Below are 25,001 nucleotides of genomic sequence, written 5' to 3'. Positions count from 1 at the left end.
TCCTGGGGGGGCTGCGAGCAGATTTGAGGGGGTCCGCCAAGCAGAGACTCACTGGGGTCCAGGGCAGAAAGCTGAAGCCCCGCCACCCCAAGCCCTGCCACCTGGGGCTGAAGCTAAAGCCTGAGCAACTTAGGTTCCCTGGGCCCTGTGTGGTGGGGGCCCCAGGCAGTTACCCTGCTTGCTACCCCCTAATGCTGGCCCTGGCTTCTATATGCAGAAAAACAGCTGTTGTGGCACAGGTGGGATGTGGAGTTTTTATAGGGGGCCGAGGGGGGCTCAGAAAGGAAAAGCTTGAGAACCCCTGACCTAGACAGTACCTGTCTCCACTCCTCAGGTTTCTTATCCCAATCCGAGACTTTCTGTCTCCCCTCCCAGGCTCAGTCTTCTTGTCCAGCTGTTTCCAGTTCCCTCCACCTCTGATCCTTGTCCCCAGTTTTCTTGTCTAGCCCCTCCTAGTTCCCAGTCACACCCCATTCCTCGTCTGATCTCTCTCTTCCCCCTCAGCCCAAGTTTCCAATCACTCTTATGCCCATATTCTACGTTCCTCAATGGCTCTGTCTCCCTCTCATGGTTCCTCATCCAGTTTGTGTCCTCACCCTGGTTCCTTCTCACAGTCTCTTTTCCCAGTCTCTCCCTGCCACCTACCGGTCCCCTCCCCACCCTGGGTCCTTGTCCTGTGCTCCTACCCAGGTCTGGCTCCTGTCCCGTTTGCATTTGAATTAGGCAGCTTCCTCTTCTATGCTGCCTGGATGTCAGCAGGGGGTTACTGAGGGAATGAGAGAGACAGGCTTCCTGCTCTTAGTTCTGGTGCCCTGATCCTGACCTGGCACTGCTGCTGCAGGAATTGCAGTTACAGGGAAAGTTCTCCTCATCCCTCTGCACCTCCGGCTGGAGCATGCTCACTCCTCTGCCAAATTTCAATCCCCTGCTCCAAAGCACGGGGGCACTAGCGCTTCTCAAAAGGTCACTAGGATTTAACATAGACAAAACAACCTATTTTTCCCTGGTCTCGGTCTTGGAAATGGATGAACTCTTTTGGCCAATATTTTCCTGAGGCAGACATACACCTAGTGTGGAAAATTTCAGCCCAATCTCTTAAAGTTTGGCAATATTTTAAGTAACTGAAAACAGGGTCTTATAATGGGAAGTATCAGGCATTGTTAATACTGGACCTGCCTATAATACATGCACACACATATGCAAACACATTATATTTCTGAGACTTGCACCATCCTTAAACAATTGGCTTGCAGCTTCTTAATGTGTGTTTTACAAATTAAGGGCCTGATCTCACATGCACGTATCGGTTGGGAGACCGTGTGTATATGCACATTATTAGAGTGCTCAAGATAGAACAGAGAGATATGTAAAATGGAATCATTTTACTGGCAACGAAGATTAAAAATGAAATATGATCGTAGCCCATCTATATAAATATAAAATAAATGTTTTTGAAAAATAAACCAGAATTGTGAGTAAGGTTTTCGCCTGGAATTGTATTCTAGTTGTAGTAAAAGTAAATGTTCAACTATGTATTTAAAAAGTAGCTCTGTTTCTGTATGTGTTGGTAGAGCATATCCTGGGCCACCATCCAGGAGACAGACCGAGTATGGATACTGTGCCAAACTTGGCCTGGCCAGGGGTGTGTCAGCTGATGGAAAGGTCAGCAGGGAGAGGAAGAGATCTCCTGCCTGCTTTGCTCATTGGTGGGTGGGGAGGGAGGAAAGAGAGAAGAGTCCCTGTTGCAGTGGTCCAACAACAACTAGTACTATGGCCAGGGTGGCTGGAGTGTCATGTGGAAGTACCTTGGCTTGATATGTGCAGGGAAGGAGATGAAAACAGCGGATCAAGAGGCAAACAGGAGTCAGGGAAGTCTGAGGGAGAGTATTAAATAGAGTGAGATGGGGAAAGTACAGCTAAGAGGAGGGAAAATGGGCTAAATGAGAGGAATTTGCATTCGTACAATACAAACGAATGCATTTTTTGTCACGGTAATATCACAAGTTAAATTCGCTGGGCATGTGGAAGCATAATGCACTTGATATGAAAGTAAAAAACCTTCCTCTGATGTTCCAAGGATGGTCCTTGGCTGGCTACTGAAGTAAAGATATTATGACATTCCTCCTGCTGATATTTCTGAAACAATGTACTGTGCCTGTTACCTGATGATAGGAGAACTCTTGTGGTTTTGTTAGAGCAAATTATAATCTATTAATAAAGTTGTCATGTGTATATTCGTATGAAGTCTGAAATCTGACATTGTTAGTTTCTGGATTACTCCCTCCCCTTACGCTGACTTTCATCCGGAATCATAATTTTTTTCTAAGGTGTCTGAGTCTGTCTCCTTTTTCCAAGATGAACTTTCTCCACTGCTGTAGTGGGCTGAGAGCATGAATGACCCTTTGGTCTTTCTGACCCATTTTCACATGTTCTCAGTCTTTGTTGCTTCCCTTAAAATACATTTTAATCTTTTATGTGGGGGTGGAGGGCTGTTTGCACATCTTGTTCGAGGCGTTATAAATCCTGACTATGCTGCAGAGTATGGAAATACAACTTCAGTATTCTAAGTGGGCAGTTACATAGGAACCTTTGGTCCCCGATTCAAACTGACATCAGTTTTGACTATATGTAGCATTAAAAAACAACGTAATTTGAAATGGAGGAAACGAGTGTGAGAGCTGTGATTGTAATGCAGTTGTTTTAATAGCTGTGGCTCCTTCAGCACAGCAGAATAATTACTTTACAGAGTACTTGCCACCTGAGGAAAGTGTGGGCGAGGCATGTAAACGATAAAGTGAGACTTCTATTGACCACATGCCATTAGATGCTTGTCTGCTCTACCACTGAACAGAGTGGCTTTTAGCTGTATGTTGCAGTGAAACAGTGGGTCACATCTAATGTGATACTGTGTGTAATCTATAAGGTAAAGAACAACTGACAATATAATGTGGAGAAACAAAAGGGGCCACAAGAACGTCTCCATCCTCTGTACCAAAGCCAGAAGTGTAACAACTCTGCTTTTATCTCTGACACAGCCTTGCTGCTTTAAAATTTCTGTTCTGCGTCTTAGGTGGTTTGAAGCAAAGATTTCAGTTTTCATTGACTCAGTCAGTTGGGGAGAAAAGCAAGTAAAACAAAGTTGAAAAGGCTAGCTGCACTGTCTTCCGGTATCTATAAACTTAAGTAGGCGTCTAATGTGATATGTATTGGCATATGGCACAGAAACTAAGCAGTAACTCTCCTTCACACAGTGGGAGATTCACTTATCCAGAAAAATTCAGAGCTCTATATTTTAAAAAGAGATTGGATTTTTTTTTTTGCCCAATAACCATTGTTATACATGTTAAGGTGAGGCAATCTAATCACGTCTGCAAATCTGCTAAACAGAGTATCGTTCTGGGAAGAATCATGCTCCATATACACTCCCAGTATTGCACAATGAGCTAGTAGCATGATTTCAGGAAGGGAAGTGAATTTTCTCTAGCTGAGACACAGGAAATACTAACAAATATTCTATGAATGCTGATCAGGAGTTGCCTGCCTAAATTCTGTAAGTGAAAGGGAGAACATTGCTTAAGTAATATGGTCCTGTTGATTTATGTATTTATATATAGCTTCTATCGATAGCCACAATTCTAGCCACCACATTGTAACTCCAGGCTTGCGAGTTATATTTGGGTTCTATTCCCAAGGAAACTGAGGCACATGCTTCCTTTGTAACTACTATGCCTCAGCTTCCTTGTCTCTTAAAATGGAGAGTCTATCCTTCTAATTCACAGGGGTGCTGTGAGACCTCCAGAAACCATTAAATATTTTTAGTTCCTTGGGAAAAAGACACTGTAAAAAGGTCAAAATATGTATGTTTATGGTATAAAATTGTTATCTCTGCAATGTTAATAGGTTGCTTTTAAACCAGAGAAGTATAGTTTCTAATGTTTTGTGTTACTATACAGATTAGATGCTTGTATCTAAATCACTTGTTAGAAGTCAAAGGAAAGACACATGAGGGTTGCTATGAGGCTGCCATCTTACACAGTCAAGGTTTAGAACTAGAAACAAAGCCTGGAAACGTGATATCTTTTTAAATTAAGTTCCTTTTACAAGAGCAGTTTAAAATATTTTTGCCAGCTTTAATAATAATGAGCTCATTTAGGTCTGAGATGAGTGATAATTATGAATGGATCATGAGTCATCAGGCCATGATGTTGCCTGGATTGCAGATTTTATTTATTACAAATGAAATCGTTCACCACAGAGGATATTTTGTGCATGCAAATTATATGGAGTTTTGCTGGATAGCTTTTTTTTTTTTTTTAATTGACTTTACCCTCAAAGCATTTCACATTTCTGTCATTCCCATCTAGTTTGCTCTTATGTCACACCTGTACTTTTGCTCCATCAGTGGCGTGAGCCTCACATGTTTGTTTGCTTACTTCTTGCAACAAATGTTGCCGTATCTTCTTCTGCGTTGCCTCTCATCAGTGGACCTGTTTCCTGAGATGAAGGAACTCCTGATCTCTTTGCCAGACTCAGTTCTGCCACAGTGCGTAGAGGAACTCAATCTCTCAGTAATGGCTTGTGGGATGGATGGGGGGCGGGATTTTGGCACGCACTTTATACATTTAATGGGTTGCGGGAATTATAACTGTATATTAATAATTGTATCCTTCTCCCCTGACTCTTCATATTCCACTTTTCTTCTTAGACTCTTATTCATTAAAGCACTTAAGCACCTTCTTCACTGTAAATGCATGAACAGTCCCTTTGTGTTCAGTTGGACTACTCCATGGACTTAAAGTTGTGTGTGTGCTTAAGTACTTTGTTGGATTTACACCTTAGACTAAATTCAGCTGAGAAAGGACAGCATCTTCCCATGTGTTTGAGAAACACTGAGGACAATGGGTATTATCATAGCACAAATATTAAAAAAACTGTGCACCACTTATTCTTTCTGTTGTGGTATTAATGTAGGTACTGATTCTGACTCTGATCCTGAAAAGATTTGGGTGCACGCATGATTATATGCATGCCATTAGTCCCATTGACCAAATTCTGCACATGCCTAAATTTTTGCAGGATGGGGCCTCTGAGAGATGCTGAGGTGCTACTACTGCTTTTAACACTGGCAGGCCTGATCCTGATGTTGCTGATGTAGCAATGTGGGTTAGTACCTAGGAGTGGGGTGCTTAATAATAATACTTATTACAGGAAAGCACCCATTGACTTCAATAGTGCAGAACTGAGCTCTTTCAATTGATGTTGTAGGTACTCAGTGCTTCTCAGGATCCACCTCTGTACAGAGTAACAGATATTCATCATGGCACAGTAGATTTGAAAGTGAACTACACTTATGTTCAGGATTTTGGCTTAAAAGATACATATTTTAAAATGTATATGAGGCCTATGCATCTCTTTCCTAAATTTAATGTTTCAAAACCTATAGATTGTGGTCTCCGATGAAAGGAGACATTTAAACCATACAACATATTTCAACACAAAATTACCCAGACTAAAATAACAATCACTCTGGTAGATGGAGCAGATACCTCTGTTTCAAGCTGCAAAAGCTTCAGCTGAAGTCAGATGACCCAGACTTGTCAAACTGTTCAAGAAAGGAAAGATCACCATGGGATAGAATTAATTTGCGGCATCTCGTTTACCATTTTGGGTTTTGTCAGGAATTTCCCCCCATGCAGTCTGAAATGTCAAGTGAGAGATTTTCAGTGAGAGGTAATATAACATATTAAGAAAATGTTATTGATCACAGTATGCTGTTACTGGAAGATGGCTTTTTCTAACTGGAACACCAGGGACTTTGCATGTTACAATATATTTTTCTATCATAACAACAGAAACAGGATCATTATAAAGGTCAGAGTATCTTAGCACTAAATTTTTCTCTAACAGTGTTGAGTTTCTTCACAGCAAGATCAAGATTTTCAGTGGGGAGGGGGAAACCTTACAAATAAAGCATCACATTCATAAAGGAAGGCAGTAAGAATTATGTTCACCATCACCAGAGATCAGAAATTACAAAGTAATAGGCATTACTGTAAATCACATTGTTGTGGACATGGACTATTGTGAAAAAGTGGCTCTGAATTAGAACCAGTTTATACATACTCTCTAGTCACGTGTATATTTATACACATGCTCAAAATTTTGTATCCATAATAAAACATTATATTCCTCTTAAATAAAAACAATTGTAAACCAAGACGCTTTATTAGGCTCCGCGGATAAAAAAGTTGAGGGAAAAATCTTCATTGCACACAGAAGATTTGCTGAGCAAATGTGCATCAGCACTTCACAAAGAGTGGGGTAGCAAGCTATCTCAGTCTGTAGCAGGGTGCCCAGTTCTTGCAACTTTTAAGACTTTTTAAAATGTATTTAAAGAGGATTCCCACAACATAACCAACAACACTGAGCATCTTTTATTTATTTATATATATATCTCCAAATGTGCAATATGAATATAAATTCTGACTGATCTCAAAATAGAACTTCAAGAATAGACATGTCATAAATATGATGCCCAATAAAGTTATTTCAACATATTCCTAACCAAATTCTCCAAAAACATGTAATGCAAAACATAACTCTTCACCAAATATATTATTTCAATAACATGAATAATATCTATGTGGCGTATACACAAAAAAACACACGCCTATTTTAAATGAGCCATTGCTGGTCTGCACTGTAAACCAAATAAAATAATGTTCTCAATATTTGTTTTCTTTCGTCCAGCTCCACTTTCAACATGTCTCTAGTGCCTTCCTCAGTCTTTGATGCAATCAATCTCCACTTCAGTGGATTTGAAAATATAAGCTTGACCAAAAAATTCATTTGTGGTACTGCAGCTGGTTACTAAACTACTGACGGTTCCCATATCCCAGAATGAGTCTTCACTTCAGCAGCCCTTTTCTTCACAAACAAAACACTGTAGCAACTCTACAGAAATGTCAATTTTTTTCTTATGTATTTTCAGTATTTGGTTTCTACTTTGTTGACTTTAAGCAAATTGTTCCTGTTTCTCTTAGGTATCCAAAGTCACGGGAATGGTTCTAGGTTATGTGAGAGCTTGAGTTTTCCCAACCCTACCTCCGCACACTGAAGCCTTTGTGCAGCAGTAAAAGAGAGCTTGGGTTCTCAAGCAGGCAGTCAACATAAAGAATCTAAATTTTCAGATACCCTTTTTCCCAGGGAGTTTAAAAATTTTCAAGCTATAGATTTTCTCTCATTAACTGCACTGAGTCTGTTACAATCTACTGCTGCAATAAACACGACCTCAAGTGTAAGAACATTGGGGATTCTCTACAAGAACTCTCTACATTGACCTCCAAGAGTATATCCATCTCCTGGTCAACCACTCAAGTCTTTTCACTAATTAAATCCATACTTGTTGATCATGGCACTTTCAGTACGAATTCTGAAAGCATTTAATAAAGATTAATTTACCCTCACAACAGCTTTGTGAAAAGCAGGGATTATACTGAAACTACGAGGGAATTTTAGGTAGATGGAATAGGGTTATCTGAACTGGAATTTCCCCAGAACACAAGAGAGGGATTTTAACCCTGAAGAAAGTGCTATGTGATCTTTACCATGACTGCAGTTGATTAGAATATCAGTTGTACAAGTCAACCAAGAGACATTGTTGCAAAGGATCATCATCACTAGGTTGGAATACAAGTTCATTACTGTCGCAGAAGGAAGAAAGCCACTAGCTCAGGGGCGGGCAAACTTTTTGGCCTGAGGGCCGCATCAGGTTTCCATAATTGTATGGAGGGCTGGTTATCGGAGGCTGTGCCTCCCCAAACAGCCAGGTGTGGCCTGGCCCGAGCCCCTATCCGACCCCTCCTGCTTCTCGCTCCCTGACGCCCCTCCCCCGGGACTCCTGCCCCATCCAATCCCCCCCCCGTTCCCTGTCCCATGACAGCCCCCAGAACCCCCGTCCCTGACTGCCCCTGCCGCCCCATCCAACCCCCCGTGTCATTCCTGACTGCCCCCCCTGGACCCTTGCCCCATCCAACCACCCCTTCTCCCTGTCCCATGACAGCCCCCAGAACCCCCGTCCCTGACTGCCCCTGCCGCCCCATCCAACCCCCCGTGTCATTCCTGACTGCCCCCCCCGGACCCTTGCCCCATCCAACCACCCCTTCTCCCTGTCCCATGACAGCCCCCAGAACCCGCATCCCTGACTGCCCCTGCCGCCCCATCCAACCCCCCGTGTCATTCCTGACTGCCCCCCCTGGACCCTTGCCCCATCCAACCACCCCTTCTCCCTGTCCCCTGACAGCCCCGGAACCCCTGCCCCTGACTGCCCCCTGCTGCCCCATCCAACCCCTCTTCTCATTCCTGACTGCCCCCCCCGGGACCCCTACCCAATACAACCACCCTGTTCTCCGCTCTCTGACCGCCCCGACCCCTATCCATACCCCTGACCACCACCCCAAACTCCCCTGCCCTCTATCCACCCCCCCCGCTCTCTGTCCCCTTACCGCGCTGCCTGGAGCACCAATGGCTGGCGGCGCTACAGCCGCACCGCCCAGAGCACCAGGACAGGCAGCCGCGCCACCCGGCTGGAGCCAGCCACACCACCGCGCAGCACAGAGACCAGGTCAGGCCCGGGCTCTGCAGCTGCGCTGTCCGGCAAGAGTTCGCAGCCCCGTCGCCCAGAGCATTGTGCCGGTGGTGCAGTGAGCTGAGGCTGCGCGGAAGGGAGAACTGCAGGGGAGGGGCCAGGGGCTAGCCTCCCAGGCCAGGAGCTCAGGGGCCGGGCAGGAAGGTCCCACGGGCCGTAGTTTGCCCACCTCTGCACTAGCTGAATGGGCAGCATCACATCTTGTAAGGTGATCTTTGGTGGCCACCAATACAGGTGAAAGACCAGTCTACACTTGGCTTTTGAAACCTAATGGGATCTGATCTTGAGCTGACATGGCTGTAGGATCAGATGAGCAAGTCCCGCAGCCCATGCTGCAGGATTTACTTTTCACAAGTTAAGTCAGCTTCTACTGCAGCAGGGCTCCCCACCATTTAAAAAAAAATGTACTGATCTGCTTATTGTCCATGGAAGAATTCTTTTGTAGCCCTCCTTTCATACCCACAGACATAGACACAGAAATGAAAAATAAGCCTTTTGTGCAGGAGCAGTTCTACAAAATAAGTGTAGCATTTGGGTAGGAGATGGCTGGTATTGTGTCCCCCTCAGACAGGGTAGAGTTTCATCATGTGCTATAGAGCAGTTTTTGACATAAACACAGCTGTGCAAAGTTTCCTATAAGCCTTTTGTGACCATCACTACAGAACACTGTTTAAAATACTATTTGAATCAGCTAAATCGGGCTAGCACTGTGGATGAACTTTGGTGCATAGTTAGAAATGACTGTAAAAGAGATGAATTATTGAAATATAAATCCTCTTAGTTCCCATGTTTCTGTGTTCATAGAGTGAGAGGTTGAGGGAAGATGGGGGAGAGAAGAAAGCCAGTGGCAGAACAGATTGTGCTGTGTAAATGATAGCTAAGTTTTCTATTTTGTTTATTTGAATTGGAGCTTGGTAGATGACATAAATGTATGTATATTTTACACCAGGGGTAGGCAACCTATGGCACGTGTGTCAAAGGCGGCACGCGAGCTGATTTTCAGTGGCACTCACACTGCCCAGCTCCTGGCCACTGGTCCAGGGGGCTCTGCATTTTAATTTAACTTTAAATGAAGCTTCGTAAACATTTTAAAAACCTGATTTACTTTACATAAAACAATAGTTTAGTTATATATTATAGATGTATAGAAAGAGACATACTAAAAACATTAAAATGAATTACTGGCACGCGAAACCTTAAATTAGCATGAATAAATGAAGACTCGGCACACGACTTCTGAAAGGTTGCCGACCCCTGATTTACAGTTTCACTTCATTTTGCACTGAGTGTAAAAATTTAGTTTTAAGCAGAAAATTAGACAACTTGCAAACTCGTTTTAGTAATTCTCTGAAAGAGGTTTGTATAGTGATAAGAACCTTTAATTGTAACATACTGAAGAATTGTATCTCTTCTTACTGAAACATGAGCAAAAACAATTACACTGAGTGTCTCTTATGTTATTAAGGAAGGATACAGTCCTTTAAGCATGCAAAAGGATTTCTAATATTTCACTGGTTACAGGAATTAAAAACTCCCTTCTTCACAGACTAGATAAACTGAGAAATGCAGAACCCCTCATCGTTGCCTGCTCTAAAGTTATAGTAAGAGGATTTTAGTAAGATTAGAATCTTCCATTGCCTACTTAAAAGTCTACTCAGAACTGCTTTACATTCCTATGAAGGGAAAATCCACACTAGCTAGATTTGAATAATGGAATTGCCATTAATATCTAGCATAAAAGGATGATTGGTTGTATATTTGATTTATGGGAAGCTGAAATTGACAAAGTGTACTGTATGTGTGAGGGTATATTTATGCTAGTAACCCTTGAAAACCAATCCAATCTTGTTATGTTCACTAAACATTTAAATGGCTAAAACAACAATTTATGCTGCAGTAAATCTAGTTACTGTAATTTTGATAGTTTTGATAATGGCTTTGGGTTAGTAAAGAACTGTGCAAACGTTCTGCATTCAGAGCAAATCTGACAAGTCACCATTTAGTTACCGGCTGTTACAGGATTATCAGCTTTGAACCAAAGGAAATACTTTCAAATGTACTAGAGGTTTAAGGTATATTATTTCTTCATCAATTGCTAATACAAGAATTGTGTTTTCCAATTTACACCGCTACCTCAATATAACGCCACCCGATATAAAACAAATGTGGATATAACGCGGTAAAGCAGTGCTTCGGGGGAGCGGGGCTGCACACTCCGGTGGATCAAAGCAAGTTCAATATAACACGGTTTCACCTATAATGCGATAAGATTTTTAGGCTCCCAAGGACAGCATTATATCAAAGTAGAGGTGTATGTGCAAATGGGCTTCCAAAATCTTTACTGTGAATTGAGATTTTGTTGTCAGTTCGTTTTTTTTTCTATTTTTTCTGTTTGTTATTTTACCCCTATTTTGCTAATATCTGTCATATTGCACGTGTGTGCAGCTGTTTCTTGATTTTGCTTTGCCTGCAATACCTAATTCTCTGCTCTGTATTGTCTGGCCGCTTTGCAAACAAGGTGTCCTTAAGATATTCAGCTATGCATTCATTTTTGAAATGTTCTGGAAATTATTTGATTTTAGGAGAATATCTTCTTGTTGATTCAAATCAGACAAATTCCTTAAGGGTGTGTAATGTGTTTTGTGTATTGATAAGTCTAGTGTATGTACTGCACTCATCAACATACAGTAGCTCAACATACTCAACTCATACTCAACATACAGTAGCTCAATAACATGCATTTGGCTTAAATATACGATATTAGGTTGGGCTTCCTGCTAAGTAACTTCATGTTATGAGGCATTTGTCCCAACTTGCCCACATAGTTCAAATGGAGTAGTCCCCAGACTTGGTGCAGTGGGCACTCTTGTAGTGGCGGGTTAGTAGTAGTAGTAGTTCATGCGGCTTGGTGCATTTCGAGGGCATAAACCAAAACTATTTCTCAGAAGTGTATTTCATGAGCTTGGGATAAATCCTCTTTGGCAGGGACAGTTTAGCAATATTCCCCCAAATTCCCCCCTTTCAACCCAAGCTGTGCATTTTTAGCCATTTATTTCTCTCCGTCCACTTGTGGAAGTCTTAGCCACCAAACCTTTCAAATTAAAGTATTCCTCGTCCAATCTTAACTCACTACATAACTTTTTCATTATTATTTTGAAAGAAAATGTTTAATACTAAGAAAATGCAGATGAATAACTCACTCAGTATGCTTTATAGGCTTGAACCAACATTATCCATGCATCCAAATTATGGCAACTTTATCTAGTGTGAATGAGATGCTACTTACATTTGTAGGTAAAAAATCAACAACTATTAATTTGGCAGAATTATTTATTTCTTACTGATGATTTTTGCAGTGTATCTAATCAGAGTGCTCATGAATAGAAATGACACAATTTAAATATAGAGGCACTGCTGTACATTGTATGATCTTGTTTTCTCAAACTGTTCCATAATGCAGTGAATAAATTTATCTCTTCTGAAAAGACTTTTGCAGAAATCACACACAGTGCGTTCACCTCTATTATTTAATATGACTGTTTTATAACTCTCATAAATCGGTGATTTTTCAGGTGCCAGTAGCAGAAGGAGAAAGGAGTTCATTCTGAGGAGAAAAAGAAGAAAAGCAAAATCAATGGAAGCTAAAAGTGCAGCTAAATGCACCAGAAGCACTTCAGTGAAAATGAGCATTAGAAAATAGTTACATAGATTTGGCTGAGATCATTCCCCACCACCCCCTTGCCCGGCAATCCCCAGGTAAACGTATAGAGGGCGCTCTCACAGTGTATATCTCTCCATTCCCTTGTGGAAAGGAGGTGGTGGTGGGTCAGCAACACCTGGTCTCCTTAGGGTATGGCTACACTGCAATTAAACATAAGGCGGGTAGGATTCCAGAGCTTGGGCTTCAGCCCAAACAGCTACATCACAATTAAACAGCCCCTTAGCCCAGCCTGAGACAGCTGACATGGGCCAGCTGCAGCTGTTTAATTGCAATGTAGACATACCCTTAGAGGCCCCTCCTAGGGGCTTCACAGAGGGAGAGATGTATTCTAGGCAGGCTGGTGAAGGAGTGGGCAGGCAGCGAGGTGTGGATACCATTGACCTGTCATCCCCAGCTCTGTGGAGAATCTCTGGAAAAGGGTTGGATGGGTGAGAAAGGCTTGGGTTTATGTCCCTGCCAAATGACACAAGGCAGCATCCAGTCAATGGAAGATCCGGCCCGCAGTGTCCCCTTTAGACATCACACTACTGACTGAATAGAGGCCTACATATGGCTCGCAGCAGTGCCGGTTGAGGTGTTGAGAATCCTTGGGACAGAGACTTCCATATGGAAAAGAAAGTGAGTCAGGCAGCACAGTGTTACAGATAGAGTTGGTTGAAATGTTTCATTGAAATTACTCATCCAAACTTCACATTTAGACTTTAAAAAAAAATCGAGGAATTTTTTTTTAAATTAAATCTTTCATGTTTTTTTGCACAGCTTTAGCTTCAGCATTAACATTGGGGATCTTTATTTGTCTTTGGTAATTGATGACTTAAGCAGAATGGAACATGAAGGTAATCTTAGAACCGCCATAAAGAACCAGAAACCAATGCGTTAAGGTGCACCCGAGTCTTGCATCTGAAGAAGTGGGTATTCACCCACGAAACCTCATGCTGCAAAACGTCTGTTAGTCTATAAGGTGCCACAGGATTCTTTGCTGCTTCTACAGAACCAGACTAACACGGCTACCCCTCTGATACATGCGTTAAGTATCTTAGCAATTCACATTATCTTCCCTTTCTAAGCACTTTGATGTGCAGTTATGCACCCTGTGTTAGACCAGCTCCTGGTAACCAGAATCTCTTTCCCCCTAACCTAACTGCCTTATATCACAGTAATGCATTTCTCAGTACCTGTCTTTGGTATTGTAAAAGCATATTTAGTGTCCTTCATTATGATACGCTACATAATTTTACAAAGCTGGAAAAAGCAGAGTCTCTAATCCTCAAGGGAAGGTTGAGGACAGCCCAACTGAATCTAGCTGCTACTTTAATATTCCACCTCTTTTAGACGTGCGGTATTTTAATCCCACAATGAATTTCAATATTTACATGTGCTTGAAAACCTTACTGGGAACCAGCACCTCCTAATCTTCTACATTTCTTCTGATTAGCACTGCCTACTAATCCTAACACTAGACCCAATACCAACTGTTAACTGCACTACTTGTTTTCCAGCTAAATCTAATCCTTCTAGCAGTCTGAGACCGGCATTATATTGATCGCTCTTGAATTGTCAGCTGTAAGATGTTGTGGCAGTTGTTGGGTTGTATTTTTTTTTCTTCGTCACAGGCTGATAAATACAGTGATTAGTATGAGATTATTTTGTATATGATGAATGGTACAAAAGCAAAACAATAGTCTCTTTTGTATGTGAGGAAGTATTTTACTTTCTACTTACATTAGTGATTAGTAGCAAGATGTGTATGTGCAATGACTTTCCTTAGTGGTAATTCCCTCCTCCCCCACCTCCTTACCTATTAATACATTTGTTTTAAAGCTTTTGCTATTAGGTTATGTAGACTTTGTTTAATGTGCTAGGAAAGATAATACACTAGTCAAACCCATCTAGTTCTCAACATACAGACAGCTTTAGAGACAATCATTTGATTCTAGCAAAGGTTCAATGTGTGTTTGTTTGTCCACCCAGCAGCAGTAGATTTTGTGCCTCAGTCATATTGAACTGCTTAGATGAATTAAGAGTAAAGAAGCTTCTATTGTGGGTTTTTTTTTGTTTCATGGAAACTTGTGTAGGTGTATAAAATCTCCAAGAGCTGTTCAGAATTTACATTAGGAGAGAGCAAAAAAGAGTGCATATTGCACAGCCACAGAATAATTCGTTGTTTTTTGTTAGCAACAGGACCCTCTCCCTTAAATAGTTTTTAAATTGCACTGAAAATAACAGGGAAATTAGACAGAGAATATGAAATTACACTTCTACATAAATGGAGCTGATATAGCTAGCAGTTCCCTAAATGTTTCTGCTGTCATTGTTGTCTTTAGCATGTCAGTCACAAGGCCCCAAAAATGGATAAACAATTTTTGTTATTGACATGGTTCTCTTACCTATGTGATGGTCTTTGCAGTTTTAAATGGGAGAAAAAAACTCTAAAATTGTAGATCAAAATGAAGGTTAAAAACTCAAGTCCACGCTTTTTCTAATTAACTAACTAAAATGCATGATTGTTTAAACACAAAACCCTCTATTTTAACACCATTGCTACTAAGAGTTGCTGTCTAAGAATTGCAGTGGGGGGTCTGGGTGTCAGGAGACAGGGGTTTTAACCTCTAATCGGACAAAGACTTGCTTTGCAACTGTGGGCAAATCAATTAGGCCAAAATCTTCAAACGTCCACTAATTTTAGGTGTCTCCGTTTTTAAGCAACCAGCTTGAAATACTTTGCATCTGATTTTTTTCCCCAGAGATGCTGAGCACCCACAGTTTCTATTTTTTGTTTAAAGAGTTATAGGCCCTCCGGTTCTCTGAAAATTGAGCCCAAGGTATCTCAAACTGGGCACTCAAAATAATCAGAGAGGCCACTTAAAAAAAATTACCATCGCCTCTGTCTCTGTTTTTCTATCTGTAAAGTGGAGACTTACCTCTCCAAAAAGTGGTGTTGAGGGTTAATGTTTATAAAGTGCTTTAAGTGATTAAGAGGAGGGATGCTAAATACTGAGGGGGATTTCAGATAAACACCCAGAGGAACTGCCTGCAGACTGCTTCCTATCCAAGTGGACATAGATGCTCATGTTCCCTTCTAAAAGTGCCTTTGTGAATTTTAACTTTGTCCAAAGGGAACTTTTAATGTGGATAAGAGTGTCCGTGCAGGGAGTTAGTAGACTTGCAGAGTCCAAGTCTCACTGAAAGTAACAAATCTGAGTCACACTGGACTTTCAATGAGACTTCGGCCCAGATTTGAAAATGGGACTTAGGCTTGTAGAGTCACTTAGGTGCTATTGAAAATTTGACCCCTTTAGTGGTGTAGCTTGAAAAGGAATTTTAAAGGATGGTTGCTACAAAAATAGTTTTTATAGCAAAAAACTATTAATGTTAATAAACCTTATCAGAGGACTGTAAAAAGTTTTAGCAAATGTGAATCATGAAAATTCAGACATGAATTTCTAAAGTGATGATGACTCATAATGTGTGATGAAATGGAACTGCTCTGCTTTTTAGTTAATTCATTGCTACACATTTTTGAAATCCTTCCCTCCTACAGATCACATTTTTTTCAGAGGTTGAGAGTTACAGATGCCAGCAGCCGAGAATCAGGCTTCATAGTCAGATTCTTGCAGAGGCTTGTGCACCTGTTGGTCTCTCTGGGGAAGCACGGCAGGGGGCAATGAGCCCTCTAGCTATTCTGAATTGGTAGCACTTGCAGCTGCAGGAGGGGAAGATAAAGTGAGAGCTGATCTGGGAACGCCTGAGATGATCTACAGTTACATGTAGAGAAGCTTCATGAGTTGCTACATATGCAACTCTCAATAGAATGGAGCAGAAATGAGATGCTAGTAACACACCTGTTGGTGGAACAGACACTAAAGTTCAGGGTCCCAAAGCTGAAATTATTATTCCTGGCTTCAGTGGGAGATTGTTTGTTTGAATAAGGATATTGGATTGAGCCCCCAAATTTAAGGAGAGATTGGGAAGCGACTGACAAGATTGAAAGTCAGGAGAAAAACATAACTGTTTCCCCTGCTTGACCCCCCCCCCCAAAAAAGGGCAAATCCTAGTACAAAAACAACAATTTCAGGAGAATATGCAACTAAGAAGAAAGCTGGGTACCTTGTAGAAAGCACAAAGCACGGGAGGGTGAAATTTTCAAAAGTAGTTGTCCTATTGATTTTCACCTAGTGACTTAGGTGATTTTGTATATAAGATTTATGTGCTTTTGAAAAGTTTACCCATAAACTTCTGTTGATAACATTCCCAAGGACGCGCAAAGTTTAAGCAACATTGAAAATGTCTCTGGAAGTGTCTGAAAATTCTTTCTATCTATTCGCCCCTCCTTCAGGGTTTCATACAGGTGTTCCATGCACTATATAGCACCTATCTACAGTACATAAAGAGAGTTCCAGATTAGGAACACGAAAAGAGAAAACATACTTATCAAGCATTTCTCTGCTTTAGCAAAGTGGGAAAATCTGTTCCTTTGAAGCCTTACAACTGAAAATCATGTTGAGAATTGATTGATGTAAAAGAAATTGGCTCTTCCATTTCCTTAGCCCCTACTTGAATTACAACTACAGAACATGCATGTTGGGCTGATGAACCCATTATTGTGCTTTTACTTTGCTCCCTCTGGTGAGAAATTATTTTGTACAATATGGGCTGTAAAAATCAATATTCCAGTTGATGGAGACAAGGGAGCATAGTACAGGTCAATGCTTAGAGATCTGTGATGTCTTAGGTGTAAGTTTGCTTTATCTATTTTAGATTTTGGTCTTAATCTCCCATATTCCTTACACATTTTGGTCTCATTACCAATATCCATACTGCTTTGACTTTTACCGGTAACTTTTAAGGGGAACAGTTGACCAAAGTTGCTGAGGTCCATCACTGATATTACAAAGTGTCTGTGGAAAAACACTTCTGTAAAGAAACAGTGTTCTCAAGGGGTGATGCTCCCATTACCTTCCTCCCCTCCCCCATTACAAGGACTATAATTCATTCTTCCACTACCACAAATGCAATTTACTCGGTATTTTGTGAGCTTCTCAAACAATATTCTGCAGGCCACTGTGTACCTGAAGTTCCCCACGAATAGCAGCAGCAATACTGAAGGTTAAGGCTGAAAAGGAAAGACAATTTTAAACCTAAAAACGTAAACTCGGCTCCTTGCAAAAGGCTTTTAACAGCAATTGGGCTTCCTCAAGTTCAGGAACCTTGAGACCCACTGATATATAGGGCCCTGAATCACAGCCAGATAGTAACAATTCTTAACCAGAAATGTATTTCACTACCAATTCTGTGTTCAGTTAGTTTATACTGTTTGGGTGAAGGTTGTTTGCATTACTGCATAGGCATCCGTATACCAGTGTCATAGGCTATGCAAGTAGGAAAGCATATAGCTATGCAGTGTTTTAACTACCTGAAGCCTGGGGACATATCCCACCAGATCAAGATCTATTTCAAGGTCTGGCAACATCGAGGTTTCACTAGGTTGCCAGTGTGGCTCTTTGAACATGCCTGTGAAAATAATTTGTAAACAATTAATTTTAATTATAGCTAGTTCAGAGTAGATCCTTGAATAATGAGGTGTGGCTGGATTTCATATAAAACATGTCGCGGCGCTATCTGAAGCAGGGGGTTCTCCAACTTTGAGCGTGGAGTTTCCCCCAGCTCCCAACTCTCCTGTCATTCATAATCACTTTAGTTTCATTGTGGCAACTATAGCAATTTCCTACACGGGGAAAGCATGCCAGATAGTGTTTAATGTAGTCCGAATGGGACAAGTTTTAAAAAATAATCCTGATTATTTCTTCTCCTTTAATCTCCCTGTGATGGACTCTGTCATGACTTTTCTGCCCCATGCTGGAGGCTTTGGCACCCTGATACCCCCTGCTCAGGAAAAAAACCCACTCAGGCTGGACTTCCAACAAGACTTACTCCTCCAGGGGCCTAGAGGGGCCAGGAGGAGACACTAACCAATGACAAGCCAGGAGGCCATTTAAGAAGGCTTGCCTGCAATCATCTCAGGAAAAATGCGGGAGGCACAGGAGAAGAGCACCTTAGTCTTAACCCAGAGCCCCCATGCCAGACCCAGCCTTTTGTTTGAAGTGCCGTGTCCAAGCAGGTACTATTTGTGTGTCTTTACCAGTTTAAAGGTGCAGATAGCCAGATTCTGAGTTTATTTCTTGATTCACATTTTAAAGGTCCCCTTGCTCTGGGCAGGCTGCCACTCTGTCCTTCCCACTCGTTGTTTCTCTCCAGTCTGGAAACTAGCAGAGATAGCAGCAAGTGACTAGCCATGGACCACAAATGGAGACCATCTGGTCTAAAGTAGTCTAATCACCAAAGAAATGGGTTTAGAGGGGATTCTTTTAACATGTAGAATGTACTTTAAAATGGCCTCCATCACCATAGTATCTGAGAACGTCACAATCTTTAATGTATTTCTCCTTGCAGCACCCCCATGAGGTAGGAAAATACTATTAACCTCAATTTACAAATAGGGAACTGAGGCACAGACAAAGTGAGTTGATCAGTGCCATAGAGGATGCTTGTGGAGGAACAGGAACAGGAACTGAACCACTCTAACCACTGGCCAATCCTTCCTCCCTGCATCTGAACTTCATTCTGGTTTTAGAGTGATTCCTTGTGCTTAAAATGGGGTATGCCATTAGAACTAGTAGTATGAGAGGCAGTATGGTCTAGTAGATAGAACACTGACCTGGAGCTCTGGAAACCATGAGTGAAATCCTGACCCCATTGAAGTCAAACGAGTTTTGCCACTCACTTCAGCGGGGCTAGGATTTCATCCCTGGGTTGTATTCCCAGCCCTGCCACTGACCTGCAGAGTGACTTCTCACCTGGGTGGTCACTTGACCTCTCCATTCATCTGTTTCCCCTCATCCTTTGTCTGATATTGTAAGCTCTTCTGGGCAGGCACAGTTCTTTTGCGTTTATACAGTGCTTAGTACAATGAAAATTCTGGGTGTGACCAGAATTTAGACCGTTTACATGTATGGAGGAAAAAACTCTTATTCTGAAATGGCTGCACATGGGGATGTTCAAACTGCCCATATCTGCTCTAAGTATATGGTACTCAATTAGCAGTACTATAAATTTGGACCAAAATTATATATTGGTCAATGGGGTTGGACTTTTTTTTCTGCAAAAACTAAAGAATATTGATAAAGCCAAGCATAGGCACCGACTCCGTGGGTGCTCCAGGGCTGGAGCACCCACGGAAAAAAATGGTGGGTGCTGAGCACCCACCAGCAGCCCCCATATCGCCCCCCCTCCCCCTTGTGCTTCCCGCCTGCTGGCAACTCCACCGATCAGCACCTCCCCTTCCCTCCCAGCGCCTCCTGCCTGCTGCAATCAGCTGTACCACAGCATGCAGGAGACTCTGGGGGGCGAGGGAGAGGAGTGATGTCACAGCACGCTTGGGAGAGGGAGTGGGAAGAGGTGGGACAGGGTAGGGCCTTGGGGGAAGGGGTGGAATGGGGGCGGGGCCTGGGGCAGAGCCAGGGGGAGGACCCCCCCCGGCATATTTAGAAAGTCAGCACCTCTGAAGCCAAGTACTTCTATGAGCCTCATGTGGAGAAATTCTGCTTCTGAATTGAACTTTCAGCTCCACAGAAGCCCAAATTCCAGAACTTTTAATGTCTTGCTCAGTATAGCCTTAAGTACTGATAATACTGTAGTATTTTATCCTAACTAGCTACTTTTTATGGTTGCTATCAACACAGTTTCAGGTTGCCTTTCAAGTATTTGTGGATTTATTCTTACAATGCCTACCTGTAAGATACAGAAGTATTAATATTTCCCAAGTAGTTAATGGCAGAGCTGGGAATTGAGCCTAGGTCTCCTGAGTCAAAGCTGAGTGCTTTAGATCATCCCTCCTCTGTCACTAACAAATGGAGTAAACTGTTTTCATAGCTTACTGTAAAGGCGAATTCCATTGCTCAGACTGGTTGTGCTCATGTTAACAGAATCCATTGGTTGCCAGTAAACAACCAGCACTTGCCGACAGTTTTCAGAATAGGAAACAACTGCCAAAGATCAGATACCATTCTTTGGAGACAGAGGGAAAATGTCAGTTTTTTAATGGTAACCACTGTACAAAGTTTGTGTTTAACCCTCTTTCTTAGCTCCATTGACAGGATACAGTGACCACAAGAGCACTGGCAATCTGCCATCATATTATCTATAGAGAGAACCCTTTTTCCAGGATAATAAACCTCTGACAATATGATAATCCCCTGAACCCTCCTTAAGTCAATTAGCCAAAACAATAGCAAAATTTTATTGGAACTCTAAATTTAATATAACTGATTCATCGTCTCTGATGGAAACTGACCACAGACACATTCTTTGTTAGCCTTCATTGTTTTTTCCCTTGTGTTGCCACCTAAGTCTGTGCACTGATAATTTGAGCAGAGTTCTTTTCAACCAGCTTCCTACTTCTTTAATCTTTCTAGAGGAACACGTGCCTTTTTGCATAGTTCTTTCATCTGAAGTTGTTCTGTATTTTTCCATCTTTCATTTATTATCTATGTATCTGCCTTGTTATTAATTGCTAGAGTAATAATTGATCAGTAGGAAATCTGTTAATTATTTTGGCTTAGCCCTTATATTTTGTTTGATCCTTCAAATGTGAACACAGTTTCATGTCATTCTTTCCCCTACCATTTCACAATAATCTATCCCTCTTTTAACATTTACTACAGTGCCCATTACTTGCTACATGCTTTTCTGTCTCACTTCCCTGTCTACTTTCTTTAAAGTAATACGAAGATCAGAATATGTGCATACAGAACATAAGACACACAACAAACCATAAAACAGAAAGAAAAAAATGTATTACAAGTCGTTTCAGAGTATGCAATTCTTTTGTTTTTCTTCAGATTTCCCAGGCATAATGGTGTCTAGCATCATTCATTGCATAGTCTATAATTCCGTGGTTATCCAAACAACTTTTTACAGTATTCTATATGGAATAAAAGTTAAGTAAACCATCTTTTCTTTTTCAATATACAGCTTTATGATTTCAGGTATATTTAGTATGGAAGAAATCCAAGCATTAAAAAGGATTGGAATTATCTTCCCAGGTGAGCCAAACTAATTTAACTGCCAATCTTACTGTAGGAGCATGGTTACATTTTTTTAAAATCATACCTTCTTGGTTAGAACCTCATGCAATTTAATAAAAACAAATATTAATTTAAAAAAACCCTAACATTGTAGAATGGGGTGTGGATAGGGTATCCATGGAACTAAACCTGGAGTCAAGGAGCTGGTTAAGCAGCATGGCTGGAGAGGTATGGACAGCAGAGGGTAAGAGTTAGTGGGGAGTCCTTTTCCCTGTCACAGTTCCAGGCAACTGTAACTCTATTTTCCCTCAATGGTCCAGTAAGGGAACCCACTCTCAGGCTTCCGGCTCCCTGGATGTCACCTCTGGGGTGGAGATCAACGCCTCTCTCCCTTCCAACAGGTTATTTCCAGCCTGCACAGCTCCCTGCCTTCACTGTGTTAATCTCCACCAGCTTGCTTTCCCTTCAAAGGCTATCAGGTGTAATTGCTACAGTTATCAGTACCACACAGTTCTTTCTATGTAAGCCTATTTTATTCTGAAGGTAAAAGCATTACAGCAAAAACATTAAAAACAATACAATAACCTACATGCATGCTAATAAGCTTACCAAGGTTTACCTTAACATGGATTCTGTCAGGAAAAGTCTTCCCTCCAACCCCCCCAGGACTGCTTGCGGTTACAAGTTCATCACAGCTTCTGCTCAGAACAAGCATCCAGGCTGATGAGGTCTCAGTAGGCCCAGTCCCTCCAACCTACCCTAAGGATTAGGGCCCTCTGTGAACCAGGAGGTCCCGTCTGTTTTCTGAGTCAGGAAGAAGGTCCTGAGCGTTTTATACCATACTATTTTTCCAAAAATCCTTTTTCTGTTGTTCCCTGGATAATCCAGTTTGAACTAGTATATGCACATCTCTCCAGTGAAATGGCTTCTTTGGAGATGTTACAACCTGAGCGAATTTGCATAATCACCCGCTGCTGCTCTCCTCTTTACCCCTCCCATAGAAATGCATACAACTCGACAATAACATACACAATTGCATTTTTAATACAATGTACCCCAACGATATTAACTCTAATTCAGTAAAAGTTTATCCTAATTCCATATGGTTTGTTCAGGATATTACAGGATGTTGTCAGTCTGTCACACCATCTTCAAGAGGGACTTGGCAAAAGAGCCTTGCCTTCCCATGTAGGGTCCTACAACCTCCTGTACAGAGAGATTTTTGTTTTTGCATAGTCATAAGGAAAATTGCTAAAGCTTAGAAACATTCCTGCAGTGTCAGGAAATAAGGGGGAAAAGTAAAGAACAGAATAAAAGGAGCTGGATTGCTCCTATTATTTAGGCCTATTGCTTAAAAAAAAAATTGAAGGTGCTTTGTTGTTGAGTCCAGTTACAGTAAATCCTTGCACCTTCCCATCATAAAACGGTACAGAGGATGTAGAAATATTTCTCTATGCATATAATGTTGAAATCCAAGCCCCATTTTTTTTAATCCGTTTGCAGAGAAGATAAAACATTGTACATGGAGTCATTTTGACTTGTTTTAAATGAAAGGTTTCATTTCCATTTTCTGCAAATGAATTGAGAATGGATTTCTGACATAAGTTGCACAACATGAGCCTTGATGTAATAAACACAGCATTCTGATTTCAGTGTAGAAACTCGCCTATCTTAAAGCACAGAGGAACGTGCTTCAAAAAAACAGAAGTATCAGCAAAGTAAATTATCTTCCCCCCCTTTTTCTTCAATGTGACAGCTCCTCTGGAAGCTATATTATAATCGCCATTATATTATTCATGCAAATGAAAAAGTACAGCCGAGCTGTTGCTGAGCTGAGGCACTGGCTTGCCTCTGTGAGCCAAGGACAAGCTTAGCTGGAAAGAATGTTCCCTTATTTTAGTGCTGGCTTCATGGCAGTGCCAGGATCCTGTGGTGCAGCCCATGAGCAGCCCATAAATCTAAAGAGTGAAGCTTTGATGGGCTGTGCAACCTCTATTTTGTAATACTAACACCTCTTAAAAACAACAAAAGCACGTGGGGTTTCAATGATGCTGTGTCAGTCTGAGGAACAACTGTTTTCTTGAGTCTATGCTACGGGGTAGAGAAAGATTGACAGCTCTGCAGACTGAAGTTCTTGCGTCTTTCACAGAACAGGTCCGAGACAAGGAATAGCACCGGAGCAAGCTTTACTTTGCCACCATGACGCTAGAGATCAACTCTAGCCTTGTAACAGCCAGTAGGTCATTTCTTGGACTTTTTGCTGGGTTTGCCAGTTGTTCTTTTGGTCTGTAGGAATTAACTCCGAAGTGGCAATTGGGCTAAGACTGACAACTCATTTTATGCAAATGTGAATAGTCACTGGACAGTAATTAGTTACTGTTGTACTAATCTACTAAATTTGAATGAGCTTTCTGGAAGTGAAAGGCATCCTAGCTCATAATAAATCACCAGCGCCATCCAGTCTGCTGAATTTTTTAAGGCTATTTTAAAGGAATGGCTTATTCCAACTCCTGTGAGTGCAGTTATTAAAGATAAATATGCATTGGTGCTTTTGTTTATAAGGCACTCACCTGGATTTTATGGGTCTGTGCACATACATCCCGAGTTCCCCCTCAGGAGCAGAACTTGTTTATAATGCTCAGGGAAAGAGTGTTTGAAACCATTAAATGTTAGAAAGGTGCAAGTATGTATTTGTACACACACACACATATATATATACATTATACTTAATGAGCAGCTTCTAGACTTCATTTAGATTCCACGTGGGCTTACATCTCCATCCAGTTGGATCCTTTTGAAGATTTTAGACCTTCAGGTACAAATAATAACTGCATTAAGGTAGGGCCCACACTATGCTAGGTGCTGTCCAAACATATACAGTAGTGAGAGTCCATTTCTCCCCGCTCCCAGAACACCTTTCTCCGAAAGAGGGGGAGAAAGTGGGGAATCTAATAAGCCTCATCAGAGTTATTGTTTTATAGATGTTGATCCTACAATTCGCTCAGCATGGGTAAACTCCCATTGATTTCACTGGGGCTGTCTGCGTGGCAGCAGGGATCCACAATATGTACTCAGTTGCAGGATCAGGACTGTAGATTATTTTCTTCTAAACTGTAATTGCTCTTTCCCTTCAGCTGTCCTGGGAGCACTGTAAGTGTTGCCAATTCTCACAGTTTTAGAAGAGATATTACAGTAGTTGGTGTTTTGCTTAGAGCCTGACGTGATGGAGTGCCATGGCGTCACTTGGCTATGTCTACACTACGAGCTAGGGGTGTCATTGCCAGCTCACGTACATTTACTCACGCTAGCTCCCATCTGAGCTAGCACACTAAAAAAGTAGTGTAGCTGCAGTAGCACCAGGCAGCAGCTGTAGTAGCGCCAGGCAGCAGCTGCACAGGCTAGCTGACCCAAGTACATACCCATGGGGTTCAGGCGGGTTTGTGCTTGGGATGGCTAGCCTGTGCTGCTGCTGCCATTGCCCATGCTGTCATGGCTACACTGCTATGTTTAACATGGTCGCTCAGATGAGAGCGCGTGTGGGTACATGTCT

The 25,001-nt window shown here is 41.8% G+C and overlaps 1 protein-coding gene across 2 annotated transcripts in view; it reads left to right on the top strand.

The window, feature by feature from the left end:
• KLHL29 (kelch like family member 29) overlaps window positions 1–25,001 on the top strand; it is a 544,343-nt gene that overhangs the window by 83,005 nt on the left and 436,337 nt on the right. The gene's annotated exons all lie outside the window — the stretch shown is intronic.

Source organism: Mauremys mutica, chromosome 3 (assembly GCF_020497125.1).
Source record: "Mauremys mutica isolate MM-2020 ecotype Southern chromosome 3, ASM2049712v1, whole genome shotgun sequence".
Lineage (NCBI taxonomy): Eukaryota > Metazoa > Chordata > Testudines > Geoemydidae > Mauremys > Mauremys mutica.
Note: the sequence above shows the minus strand (reverse complement) of the source record. Positions and strands in the feature narration are given on the sequence as shown.